The sequence below is a fragment of the Chrysemys picta genome, chromosome 3 (genome assembly GCF_011386835.1).
Source record: "Chrysemys picta bellii isolate R12L10 chromosome 3, ASM1138683v2, whole genome shotgun sequence".
Classification (NCBI taxonomy): domain Eukaryota; kingdom Metazoa; phylum Chordata; order Testudines; family Emydidae; genus Chrysemys; species Chrysemys picta.
The window spans coordinates 69,865,640-69,879,505 of NC_088793.1; positions in this window are offsets into that span (position 1 = coordinate 69,865,640).

Below are 13,866 nucleotides of genomic sequence, written 5' to 3' on the forward strand. Positions count from 1 at the left end.
TCTGGCCTGTCTCAGATTCTGACCTTCTGGTAACCTGACCCTGTCTCCTGATACCTGAACCTTAGTCTGCCTTCTGGCCTATCTTGGACACTGAGCCATAAATTGCAGGTTTCTATTAGCAGGGAGCTGAACCAAAATCCCAGTTATTTGGGAGATTTCAGATCTAGACTTGACCCTTTGTGGCTCAGCCCCATCTCTGGCTCATGTGCTGACGTTGCTAAGGAGTCTAATGATTTTCAGCTCTCTGTGTAAGGATGCAGAGTTCAGAGATACCTTCTTTCAAACTCAGAGTTTGAAATAGATTTCCCCCATCCCCACACTAGAAACAAAATTAAAACTCTATCTGACTTTTTCAAATGCTGGGGTTTTTAGCTTCTCTTTTTAATTTATCACCTTTTCAAAGACACACTGGCCATTTTTAGTTTCTTTTGAAGGCACATGTGCTGTAACAAGTGTGCTGTGACAAGGATCAATGGACAGAGTGCTGGTTTAAACCCAAATAGCTCCCACACAAACTAGGCCCCAGCATGACAACTTGCTATGTGTCATGTGTCTCTGTTTCAAGGAGCAAAATTTTTCTTAAATCAGCATAACATAGTTGTGATGTTGCACTCCATATGATTTTATGAAAATATGCTAATGAGTGTGAATATAATATAACTGGAATATGCTTCATGCAAAAGGTCTCTTGTAAGGTATCATTACAAAGCTTATAATCTACTGAGTGTGGTCATCCCATTTGTATAAATGTATGATTCTTGTATCTAGAAATATGAAATATAACTCTGAGGTCCTATGGTAATTATGAAAGTGTGGGCCATCAACGGTGGTTTGGAATCTTGATGGCTCCCATCAACTAGGACAAATTGGTTGTAAATGGCTCTGTTTACTTGCAAGCCTTCCTGTGAGTCAGGCCAGGAAGAATGAAGGCTTGGGGGTCCTACAGGACATGTGACCACGTCATCTGGTACTGGAATCCATCTAAAACCTGGTGATTTTCCATTTAGAAGGGGGGTGGGGACCCAGAGAGACAAAAGATTCCCGCCTTGTGCCAAAGCTGTATAGGAGCGTGGAAGAGAACAAAGGAGGTTCCAGTCATGAGAAATCCCCTAGTTATCACCTAAGCTGGAGCCAACAAGAATTGTACCAGGGAAAGGATTGGGCCCAGACTAGGAAGGAGTCCAGTCTGTGAAAGAAGCTAATTGGAGCATCTCTGAGGGTGAGATTTTATCTGTAATCAGTTTCTTAATGTATTAGGCTTAGACTTGCGTGTTTTGTTTTATTTTGCTTGGTACCTGAATTTGTTCTGTCTGTTATTACTTGGAACCACTTAAATCCTATTTTTTATACTTAATAAAATCACTTTTAATATAATAAATATAATATATGGAGATATACCTATCTCATAGAGCTGGAAGGGACCCTGAAAGGTCATTGAGTCCAGCCCCCTGCCTTCACTAGCAGGACCAAGTACTGATTTTGCCCCAGATCCCTAAGTGGCCCCCTCAAGGATTGAACTCACAACCCTGGGTTTAGCAGGCCAATGCTCAAACCACTGAGCTATCCCTCCCCACCATTTTTTTTTTGCTTATTAATTAACCCAGAGTAAGTAGGTAATACCTGGGGGGAGCAAACAGCTGTACATATCTCTCTATCAGTGTTATAGAGGGCAGACAATTTATGAGTTTACCCTGTATAAGCTTTATAAAATGGATTTATTTGGGGTTTGGATCCCATTGGGAGTTGGGTGTCTGGGTGCTGGAGACAGGAGCACTTACTAAGCTGTTTTCAGTTAAGCCTGCAGCTTTGGGGTGCGTGCTTCAGACCCTGGGTCTGTGTTGGAGCAGACTGGCATACGTGGCTCTGGAGGCCCAAACTGGCAGAGAAAACAGGCTCAGAGGTAGTCTCAGCACATCAGGTGACAGTCCCAAGGGGGTCTCTGTGATTGAACCCGTCACAATAATCTCCTACTTCCTCCTTCCATGTTGGTAAGTGAGCCCTTTTCACACAGTGCCTATTTCTGACTCTCATATAAATCAGCTCCAAAGCTTGGGATATGCCAAAATGGGTTATTCATATTCTGCTACACTCTTTTATGCAGTTCTGCTCTCATAAAATGGAACATGTGTCTGATGAGCTTATTTACATTCCAAATGCATGGCTGATAGAGATAGAGAGTAGGCAACATATAAAGTCAATAGCACCTGTCACAAATGTTGGTGTGGGTGGTCAGGCCTAGTTGTTGGAGGAGGAGTCGGCAGCCAGGAATAGAACTGGGAGTCAGAGCCAGAAACCTGGAGTCACAACCAAGTGTCAGGAAGTAAGCAGGGGGGTGGACTGGATCACGGTAGGAGCAAGGCTAGTAACAAGGCAGGCACAGGAGTGACTGCAGCTGTAGGTGTAAGAACTAGGGGCTCATCCATTTTGGATCTGGTTTAATCAACAGGGATGAATTAGTTGTGAATGTGAAGGTGGTCGGGAACTTGGGAGGAAGTGATCATAAACTGATAGAATTCAAGCTCCTATGGAAAGAAGGACATGAGAACAGCAAAACAAGGACACTGGATTTCAGAAAGGCAGATTTCAATCGCTCAGAGAACTAGTAGGCAAGGTCCCATGGAAAGTCCACTTAGGAAGAAAAGGAGTCAAAGGGGGCTGGCAGTTCCTAAAAGATGCAATACTAAAGACTCAACACTGAGGTATTCCAACACAGAGGAAAGACAAGAAGTGCCACAGGAGGCTAATATGGCTGCACAAGGCATTTTTTAGTCATCTAAAACCCAAAAGGGATACATACAGGAAATGGAAGGAGGGGCATGTCACCAAGGAAGTATACATGGGATAGCATGAGTGTGTAGGGACAAAATCAGGAAAGCCAAGGCAAAGAATGAGTTACAACTGGCAAAAAATGTTAGAGACAACAAGAAGGGGTACTTCAAACATGTCAGACAAAAAAGAAAGATCAAGGACGGTGTGAGTTGGCTGCTCAGTGGAGAAGATGAGCTGATAACAGAAGATGATAGGAAAGCAGAGCTGCTCAATGCCTACTTTGCTTCAGTCGTCTCACAAAAAAATAACATGTGACTGGATGTCTAGAGAAGTGGGGAAGGGATGTAGATCAATATAAGTAAAGAACATGTCAGAGATCTTTTAACCAATTTGAATTAATTTAAATCAGCGATGCTGGATGCTATTCACCTGAGGGTATTGAAGGAATTAGCTGAGGAAATTTCAGAGCCACTGGTAACAATATTTACAAACTCATAGATGACAGGAGAGGTCCTGGGAGACTGGAGAAGGGCTAACGTAGTGCCCATCTTTAACAAGGCAAAAAAGAAGGAGCTGGGGAACTATAAACCAGTCAGCCTGACTTCTATACCTGGGAAGCTACTAAAGCAATGCATAAAACATTCAATGTGTAAATACCTGGAGGATGACTGGGTATTCAATAGCAGCCAGCATGGATTTACCCATAACAAATCATGCCAAACCAGCTTGGTTTCGTTCTTTGACAGGGTAACTGATTTGGTGGATGGGGGAATGCAGTGGATATAATATTCCTGGACTTCAGCAAAGCTTTTGACACAGTTGCACATGACATTCTGATAAGCAAGCTGGAGAAATGTGGACTTGTGGAACTACCATTAAGTGGATACATAATTGGTTAAACAACTGCAAACAAAGACTATTACTGGAATAATGTTGGACTGGAGGGAGGTCTCAAGTGGGGTTCCACAGGGATCTGTTCTGGGTCCTGTGTTGTTTAACATCTTTATTAATTACCTGAATGTAGGTATAGAGCTCATACTGATCAAGTTTGCAGATGACACAAAGCTGGGGGGAGGCGGTTGCCAATACTTTGGAGGATAGAGCTAAAATGCTGAGGGATCTTGATAAATTGGAGTCTGGAATCCAACGTACGCTAGCTGCAGGGCAAGCAGGATACAGTCAGGCGAGACAGGCCGTTTCCTGCTGTTGCTGGCAGGCAGGTTGTAGGAGGAAAGGATTGTCCCCTCCTGAGGCTTTTAAACAGGATGAGGGGAAAGACAGGTTCCAGGTTCCTAAGCCTGGAAGTGATGCAGTCAGGCCAGGTGCAGGGCCAAGTGCTGCACTGGCCAGCTGTAGGCAGACCTTCTCTCTCCTCCACTCCCCGGCTGGTCTCTGCCACGCAGAGAAGAACAGGGCTAATTATAACCTTCCCAGGCATCCAGGGATCTTCATGTGGTCAGACTATTTCCTGTGCTGTCTGGCTGTCTCCTGCCATCTCATTAGCTGCTGGTGACTGCTGTCATGTCCCCTCCTCTCACTGGTTGAGGGAACAGGCTCACCAGGATGATGGGATCATGACTTCCCCCTTCTGTTCAGCTACTTGGGGAAGTCAACAGTGCAGGACTCTGTGTTTCTACCCCACTGGGGGCCCAAAACATGTGTCTCTTCTCTTGGGGCACTGCCACCTTGCAAAGGGGGTGGAGCCTACACTGAAAAAAATTTAAAGCAAAATTATGACTTTACCCCTTTTTTGCAATGACAAATGCCTAATTCATAATTGATTTTTCTCACCATAAAGTCAGATAGCTGCTCTGTCAGAAGCCTTTGGTGCTTACAGATAATCCAGAATGTTTTTTGTTAATATTTTATGTTGCTTTCTTCTATCCATGGTTAGCTAGGCAATGGTGTCACATCCAACCGGCGTGGGCTGAGCCCGAGCAGACACAGGGATAGCCTCAGCTCTCTGCATGACCAGGACCTGCTACAACAATAGAATGGTCATCAGCAAAAATGGAGACTAGAGCTCACTGGGAATTTTTCTGTTGAAAAATGCCATTTCTGCATAATTGAAACTTGCCATTTTTCCAGTCAAATTCCATTTTCCATTGGGAAAATTACAATGACATATTTTGTTTCAGGTAAGCTGGACCTAAATCAGAATATTTTATTTCATTGAACTGACCCAAAATATTTCATTCTGAATCAGTAAAACCTTAAACTGTATTTCCCTGTCTGCACATTGCCTAACAGGAGTTGTAGTTCAGACCTCCTCGGAATGCTGCATTCATTCTGTGACATGTAATGTGGATTTCCCTTTGACCAAGCTCTGCATGGTGCACTATAGGAGATGCAGTCCAGTCAGGTAACCTGGCCTATACGGGAGAGCTCCTGATCTACAGCTCCCATGAGGCAATCTGCCACCGTGGGAAAATGCAGTTTAATGTTCGAAATGAAGCATTTTGAATCAGTTTAACAAACTGAAATGAAACATTTTGATTTCAGGAATGGTAAAATGTTTCTTTTTAATTGAAAATGTCAAAATGACAAATTGCTCACCTCTATCTCATAGAAGCAGAAGTCGAAGTCAAAACAGCCTGGTTTCTGCTTAGCTTGCACTGGCTTTTATGCAAAAGGAAACTAACACCCAAAACACACACACACACACACACACACACACACACACACACACACACCCACCCACCACAGCCTGTTGAAAACTAGCCAGGTGGCAACCTTATGATGATGATCACAACATGCTATGAACAATCCCAGTAGGGTAGGTATTTCACAGAAGCCTGGAGTGCAGCATCAGCAGCTAGCTCGGTCTACTACAATTACTCTTACACAAAGGAGACTTAGGGTATTGTACAGTAACTTCCCAAACATCACAGTATTGCTATTGTAAAATAGTTGTATGGACCATCACTGTAAAAATACTGTCACACGTTTTTGCAAGGGTCATTACTTACCCCTTTTCCCCACCGTTACACTTTTTTTTTTTAAATGACAGCCCTCAAGATTATTTCCTCTGTGTCTAATGCAAGAGAAGTCAGTGAGAATTTATCAAAACTGTAATTTCCAGTATTATGTTAATTAAATGTTAATCTTCCTGTGAATTATTAAATATGCTACAGCCAAAATACCAATAGATGATGCTTAACATGATATAAAATTCCCAATATTCAGATCTAAGATATTGAAGTTCAGAACCTTGATTTATAGAGAAAGCCGTTAAGGTTTGCCAGAAAATTCCCCTTAGAATAACGTGACAGAATCTTAAGGATGCTGCTATTTTCAGCAGATACCAACGTTCTTCCCGTGTTCCACAGCAAGTGATGTGCTGCCTGTGTTTTAACAAGGGCCACCCAAAAATCCCCCCTCCCTTAAACCTGTGATAATGCCCACGACCCAAGCCCACATGTATTTGCAGAGAGGTGGGTGGAAGGGACTAAGGAATCTATTAATTTGTTTTCCTTTCCTATTTAGACAAAAATATTTGTTCGTAATCATGACAAATGAAAGAGGCAACAACTTATGTTGACAATGTTTAAATTTTGCTCCTGAAAAATACACCAAGTGGATTGATACTGTAGTACAGTGCTCTGTTTATAGCACTCAAAATGAGTGAGGGTTTAAAGAGCTTGAGGCAGTGCTAAGGAATAATTTCCCCTAGGGATATCTTTTGAAAATTCCTACCACCTCTCTCAGTCCATTTCAAAGGCAAAAGAAAATAATAAAGCTACTCAGAAGTATTTTTATGAGCCCCAGGAATGAGTCATATCTGGCAGGGATGATATAACAGGATGCGGAGAGGGGCTGACTCCAACAGAGGCAGGAAAATCGCCCCCAACCCTCCTTTCAGTTTGGTGGCTGAATCTGAACAAGTGCCCTCCCCCTCTAGCGTCTCTTCCAACATATGACTGAGAGACAGCATCCTCCTTTCTTCCATGTGGTGCAGTGAGACACATGGCCAAGCTTACTGATATAAGGCACTCCGTGTATAAAAATAACATTGTCAAGAATTTCCAGCCACCTTGACAAGAGTCTGAGGGGCCATTTCCTTTACTTACAGAAAAAAGCAGCTCATCAGATAACTGCCCTAACTTTTCCTTAGCGAGACAAGGTGGGTGAGGTAATGTCTTTTATTGGACCAACTTCTGATGGTGAGAGAGACAAGCTTTCAAGCTACGCAAAGCTCTTCTTCAGGTCAGTGGCCTTTCCTTGTTGGTAGTGAGAGCTTGGTAACAAATAAAGATAGCGCCATCTCTAATCTTGCAAGTACCTTTCAATCCACTTACAGGTGGGAAAGTAAGTTTCCCCTCTATCTCGGTGGCAGATGTTATAAGCTCAGAATTACGCTTTCAGAGGTGTAGGTCATTTCACTGATCTCTTTGGGCTAAAGTCTGTAATTACTTGAGTTTTGGTAGTCGAGAGATCTGAGAACAAACTGTATTTCTTACATTCATGTATTCATTTCCTAACTATTTTAATGGATGCCTTCAGCTGTTCTAAAGCTAAAAGGGAGAGAGAGGGTGCCTGTAGATTAGGAGAGCTTTTACATTTTCTAAGCCAATTTGCAACTTGCCTAGCATTAAAAAGAGGACGATGAGTCCAGTGCTACAAAGAGTCTGATGGCAGCAGACGAACTCTAAGTAGAACTGACAGGACTGGGAATAAAGTGTGATGTCTTCACTGGCACGCACAGAATTTTCAAATGATGCTATTAAATCTTTTCGTCTAGAAATATTCCATAATTATTAATGTCTGGTAATATAATTTTTAATATAGATTTCTGACAGACCCCTGAGAACATACCCATGCTAATTTTTCAATCAACAGGTAAGAGGAAAAGTGACATAGTCCCCAATTCTAGTTCTGTGTTAATGGGTCCCAATTGACTAAATCCCATGTGACTGAAAATTTAGATCTACATGCATCAGACACACAGCCAGTGGGAATAGAGTGATGATGCTCCACTCCCAAACCAGCATAAGAAAACACTGGTAAAAAAAATTCATTTAGGAACTAACACAATGTTTAATGTGTGAACAGGGAACCTCAGGGCCTTACACTATATATATATATATATAATTTTCAGACCAATTGCCACCCACTTGCCTGAGGGTTCTCTCTCCATCACAGGAAGTGTAATTTCACCCAGGCCCTGACCATGTAAAGGCTTACCCGTATCCTTAACTTTGTGCTTGTGAAAAGTCCTATGAAATATTGGTGTAAATCTTTGCAGAATTGGGGCCTTAGATTGCCCAGGCTCCCCAGGGTAGAAACTGTGCCTTTGCTGATCAGTAAAGCACCACACATAACTATAAATGCCACATGAATAAATAATAAAGCAAAGTGAGACATTAATAAAATATAATAATGGTCTTAAGCCTCAAGTATGGAATACTTACAACTCCCTCAGGTCCTGGCAGGGTCAACTTAGCTCTTGATCCTGGAAGCTAGCTAGATTAAGTTCCATGCAGTTTACCACATGTTGGTGTTTCAGATTAGAACTTTAAAAAACAAGGTTCGTTCTACTGTTCATGGACATTATAGCTCTCATGGCATATTTTATAAAAGTAGGGGTTTGCCTTGATGCCCTTGGCCAACATTTTTCCTTCTTCTACTGCTGTGCCATGAGCACTAATTTCTTCCTATGCTCCACTCCAGAGGGAGCTGCATTTCAGTGGTGTATGTTTGAAGTTTGTCTATTGTTTGTGCACTACTTTGGGATCACTCAGAATGGAGGCACTATATAAATGTAAAATCTCATTACTGTACCATAATGAATCAGGAGAACTCAAATCTCTAGCATTTTTACTGTGTGCATGAAATATTTCCCTGGATGTTAAAAATAGCCTCTTCTGAATGCAGAATCCCCACCCTTATCCATGAGATATGAAGAAAATGGAAGCAAGCTCTGATGTCTAACTAATACTTGCAACTTTGCAGCAGCTCTGAAAAGTTTATTTTGCACTCATCTGAAAAATGACTGACTGGGTCATAGTAAACAGCATTCAATAATAAAAAGAAATGCTTAAATTAAAAAATGATACCACCTCATCTCTTGACAGGAAGCTTATTAGAGGTTTTATTCACTCATAGCATACAAATGTGAGAACTGGAGGGAACAGAGGCTGAGGACCAAGAATATTTTATTCATTTTAACCAGACATCTCCCAGTGTGATGAATATAATACCCTGCCTGTGAAAAACTCCACAGGGACAACATGTAAGAGCTATCAAAAGTGAAGCAGAATTGACCCTGCTCTGTGGCACACTTAGGACTTAATAGGAACAGCTGGTCAGTGAAGTGTTTGCTAGAAATTTAACAAGCCTCAAACAGTGAGAGGTATTTGCCAGTAAATCAAAGGGGAGCACCTAGCTAAATGAGGTTTAATTTAAATTCACATATAGGGCTGACAGATGAGAGCTTCATTGCTCTTTCACATTGCATTAGCAAAGCAGGCCTATGCCCAGATCAGTGTCAGCTCCAGGAAGATCTTTCTGAGTGACAGCACAGGCGTCTAGGGTTAAGCACACATATACTGTATGAACACACGCAGCAAATGGAGATGCGGGGTGAGAGAGGGAGAGAGGCGAGACAGAGCTCGGGGGCAATCTCTTCCTAACCGTACATTTCCAATCCGTATGAAAATGATGAAACTCATCATGGGCATGAACATTTTCAAATCTGCTATGTCCCATTACTGCAAATGACTTGGCCATATTTTCTATTGAAAGTGTAAACAACTATGACAGGAAATGCTATTTGGTACATGTCAATATCACTGATTGGTGCTGCAGTGGCTATCAAGGACACTGAGGGGCATGTCCAATGTTGCTATTTTTTTTGCCTGAAGAACTAGAAAAAATATTTTATAAAACTCAGGATGAGACGTCTAAAAAAAATTTGTGATTAAAAAAATTCAGCTTTGCTCATACAGCTATACTCACAGTACCCTTAGACTATGCAAGCACTGTAAGGAGCAGAATACTATAAATAGAAATATCAGGACTATACGGCAAAAGGAAAATCTGCAAAGTTTCATAACTACAGGTTTCAGGGAGGTGGAGAATACAGCATTTGACAAAGTTGCTGGATATTGCACCAGCCATGAATCCATTGTTGCTGCTTCGCAGCGTAGTTTCAGCAAGACAGCATTGGTATAACATGGTTTCAAGATATTCTCAGGCAAATCAGGTATATGATAGCCCAGAGGAACAGGAAACTCTCAAATCATCAGAGGCACTGAACAGCAAGTAAAGGTATAGCATGCACTTTCATCTCAGGATGTGAATGTGTGATAATTGCACCGGTGAGTCATTCTGCTGTTCCATGAATTATGCCAATTTATTTGTAGACACAGTCAGCTATAGTATCCATTTGGTTTCATAGAGAAATCTTTTGGTCAGATGTTTGTAGAAATCTGTGCTGGTAAACAGGCATTTGTTAAGGAAGCTAGTTCTCCACAGACTTTGTGCTCCTCCAGAGGTCAGTTCAAGTCTTGCTACTGATAGATTTATATTTCATATTTGACAGTAGGTGACGTTTGACTACAGACTGCACTGGCACTTTCTTCTATAATATATAGCGGGGGGGGGGGGGAATTAAATTTGCTGCTCATGTGAACAAAGTTGCTACCTCTGCAAAAGGCCTCGGAGTGCAATCAATGGAAATAATCTCTTTTCAGGCCATCGGGGTAACACCATCAGGCAGCCAAAATTGCAGAAACAAGAATAAGCAGCATGTTGTAGCAAGAGATTGACAAAGCGATGGGGGTAGGGAGTGGATGTCAGGTCCTATAGTGATAGAGGCCTTATCAGTATCTAAATAACTGTGGGGCAGTCCCTGGTTAAAGAATTCTGGGGCCCTGTGCACTATAGAAATTGAGAGGGCACCCACTTTCCATAAACTAGACAGCATATGTGATATACAAGACTACCACTGCCCTAGGCAAAACCTGTGTGCCCCCCCACCCCCCTCAGAAAAGAGGTTCTCAATGGGAGGGGCGGGGGTAGTAAGTCTTCTGACGGTTCTATGGTTATAGTAGTAGGGCGTGGGGAGGGAGGGAGAGGGGCAAGTGCCAGATCAGTGTCATTCACTCAGGTGGGAGGGGAAGGTTATAAGGGTGGAGAATTGTAGGCATATGGGACACAATTTGAGCTTTCAGTTGCTATTTGCTGGTGGTGGAATATATTGAATTGTAGCGCTGCACGTCAATTCCATTTGTGTATTACTTCTGTTATATATTTCAGGTTATGTTAAGGGTATGCAGAGTGAATGACTAAGCACTTCTTTTTGGTAAACAAAGCTAAATAAATGATAAATTAATATGTTTAAAGAAGAAGTTGGGTCACTGACAATTTGTCCCTTAAGCCCCAAGCCTCAGTTTCCCCATCTGTAAAATGGGGATAACAATACTTACTTTCCTCTCAAGAGTTTTGTGATGCTTAATGTTTGTAAAGCATGAGAATTTCAAATGGAAGGCACACCAGGAGTGGAAAGTATTGTACTACAGTGCAGAAAAGCAGGGAAGGCGGAAAATGAAATTGGGAAGAAGTGAACTATTACTAACAATTTGGGATATTGACATTTCTGGTAGTTTAAAAAAAGATGTGGTAGATTAGTTCTGATGACTTTGACAACAGCAGCCCCACTTTATGTACGTCATAACCAGCCCTATTCCTTTCAGAAATCATCTGGTAGGAAAATATCAGAATTGGAATATGTAAAAATGTGTAGGAGCAAAACTAGCTTATTCCTGTTTTAATCCAAATTGGATCATATTTCTTATGTCAAAGCCATGCAAAGCAAGTAAAGTAAAAGTGGTAATTCTTGCACTCAGAATGTCTTTTTTCCCCCATCTTATATTAAAAAGATTTTCTTCCCGAGACTAAGAATAAAGAAGGGAATGTATATTCAGAATAAGCCAGTTTCACCACACTTCTGCTATCAGTGTGGTTTTTTTTTAAACCCAAAGGAGTAGATAACTCATCTGGTGTAAATTGTTATAGCCCCATTGACGCCAATGGAACTATAACAATGTACACCAGTGGAGAAGTGCCCCATATTGTTACCGTATTAAAGAAAAAAAGTCCTATGATTTCAGCTGGAAACTATTTCGAAAGGAGTTTCTTTTGAGGCCATAACCTGTTAGAACAGTTTTATTATCTAAGAAAACTAATCAGCTGGTTTTTCTTTGAGATTAAAACATGAGCAGAATAAAACACACAAATGTGTTTTTCAAACTAGGTACAGTGGTCAGCTTTACATATTTGCTAATAGCCTTAGATAACAATGTTACCCCAGAATCTGCAGTATTCTAAGTATTCCCTGTAGGGAACAGGGAAGTTGAGGTAACACTGTAAATCCTAAGGCATTTCTAATGAGCTCAGGCAAACCTGGAAAATTGTAAAGAGAGGGCATTGTACTGTGGTTTTAACTATAGCTATGCCATTGTGTCTAAAGAGGGGAATAGCACTTTGCTTTTCTCATAATCACCCTGTCACGCCCTGTGGAATCCTCCAGAGCAGCGGTTCTCAAACTTTAGTAACCCAAGGACCCCCATTTTGATTCAAAATTTTGCTGCGGACCCCCAAGCTCCCAAGACCCCACCTCCACCCCACGTCTTCCCTCCCCTCTTCCCCGCCTCCTCCCCCAAGTGTACAGGAGGCGCTGGGAGGGAGGGGGAAGAGTTGGTCAGCGGGCCCACAGACCCCCTGGAGTAGCCTCGTGGACCCCAGTTTGAGAAACACTGCTGCAAAGTATTTGTAGTTACTCAGTTTAGCATAACGTCCAGTGCTTAGTGCTCTAGCCTAGGACTCGGGAGATCTACGTTCAATTCCTGGCTCTGCCACAGACTTTCTGTGTGACCTTGGACAAGTCACTTTGACCTGGTCCACACTTAAAAATTAGATCAACATCTCTTAAGGCTGCGAAAAGTTTCTCAGCCCTGAGAGCCATGGTTAGGGCTACCTAACTCCCAGTGCAGACGCAGCTTGGTCGGTGGTAGAATTCTTCCATCAATCTAGCTACTACCTCTCGGAGAGGTAGATTAACTACAGGGATGGCAAAAACCCTTCTGTCGACGTAGGAAGGGTCCATGCTATCCTGATGCTGTGCCACAATAGCAGCTATAGTCTAAACCAGCCTGTAGTCTCTCTGTGCCTCAGGTCCCATTATGTAAAATGGGAATCACAGCACTTCCCTACCTCACTGGGATATTGCAAGGATAAATACATTTAAAAGATTGTGAAGCATTTTGAAATCTACTGATGAAAAAGCCCTATATAAGAGCAGATATTATTATTACTAGGGAGAAAAGGTAAAACAAACCCTTTGGTTTGTACAGTAAGGCACTTAGCACACTTTTGGGTTCTGTAGTAAATTAATAATAAAAGTACTGAAGGGGCAGAAAAATACTGGTGAAAATTCTATGTTCACTTTGGAAAATCTTTCTAGACCTGCCTGAAGTCGTCAATTTGAAAGAAGCAAGAATATGCACCCTTCACTTCGAGGCATAGAAGACCTGTTGGATTGAAACAAATCAATATTGCACAGCGCAGATATCCAAATTATGTGCTCATTCTAGGGACAAAATTTAAAACACAAAATCTGTCAAAAGCCTAATACTCATCTTCTGTTGGGAGTCTGTCCTTTGCTTTTGCCAGGGCTGGGACTCAATGATCTGATAGGATCCTTTTCATCTCTAATGACAATGGATCCTATAGTTACCAAAATGGCCTTTATTAGAAAGATGTGACCAGTTTTGAGACTGAACACAGGAACATAGAACAAAACTGGAGACTTTATAAAATTGCTACTGTTGAAAGGAAGACATTTCTGAGCTGCCTTCCTATGTATTTATTTTTGTATACAGAATCAGTCATTTCATACGCTTGATAAAATCAAGGACAATTAAACTAAATTGAGCTTTAATTTCAGACTCAAATCGTGCTCCTGCAACTGAGCATTCCCTTCTGCAATGTCTGAAATTCCAACTAGCTGCACAAGCCAAACTCAGACATCTAACGAGATAAGAGTGAGTTTATTGCTTGTCAAAATGAAGACCAGGGTAAGGTGCTGAATTATTC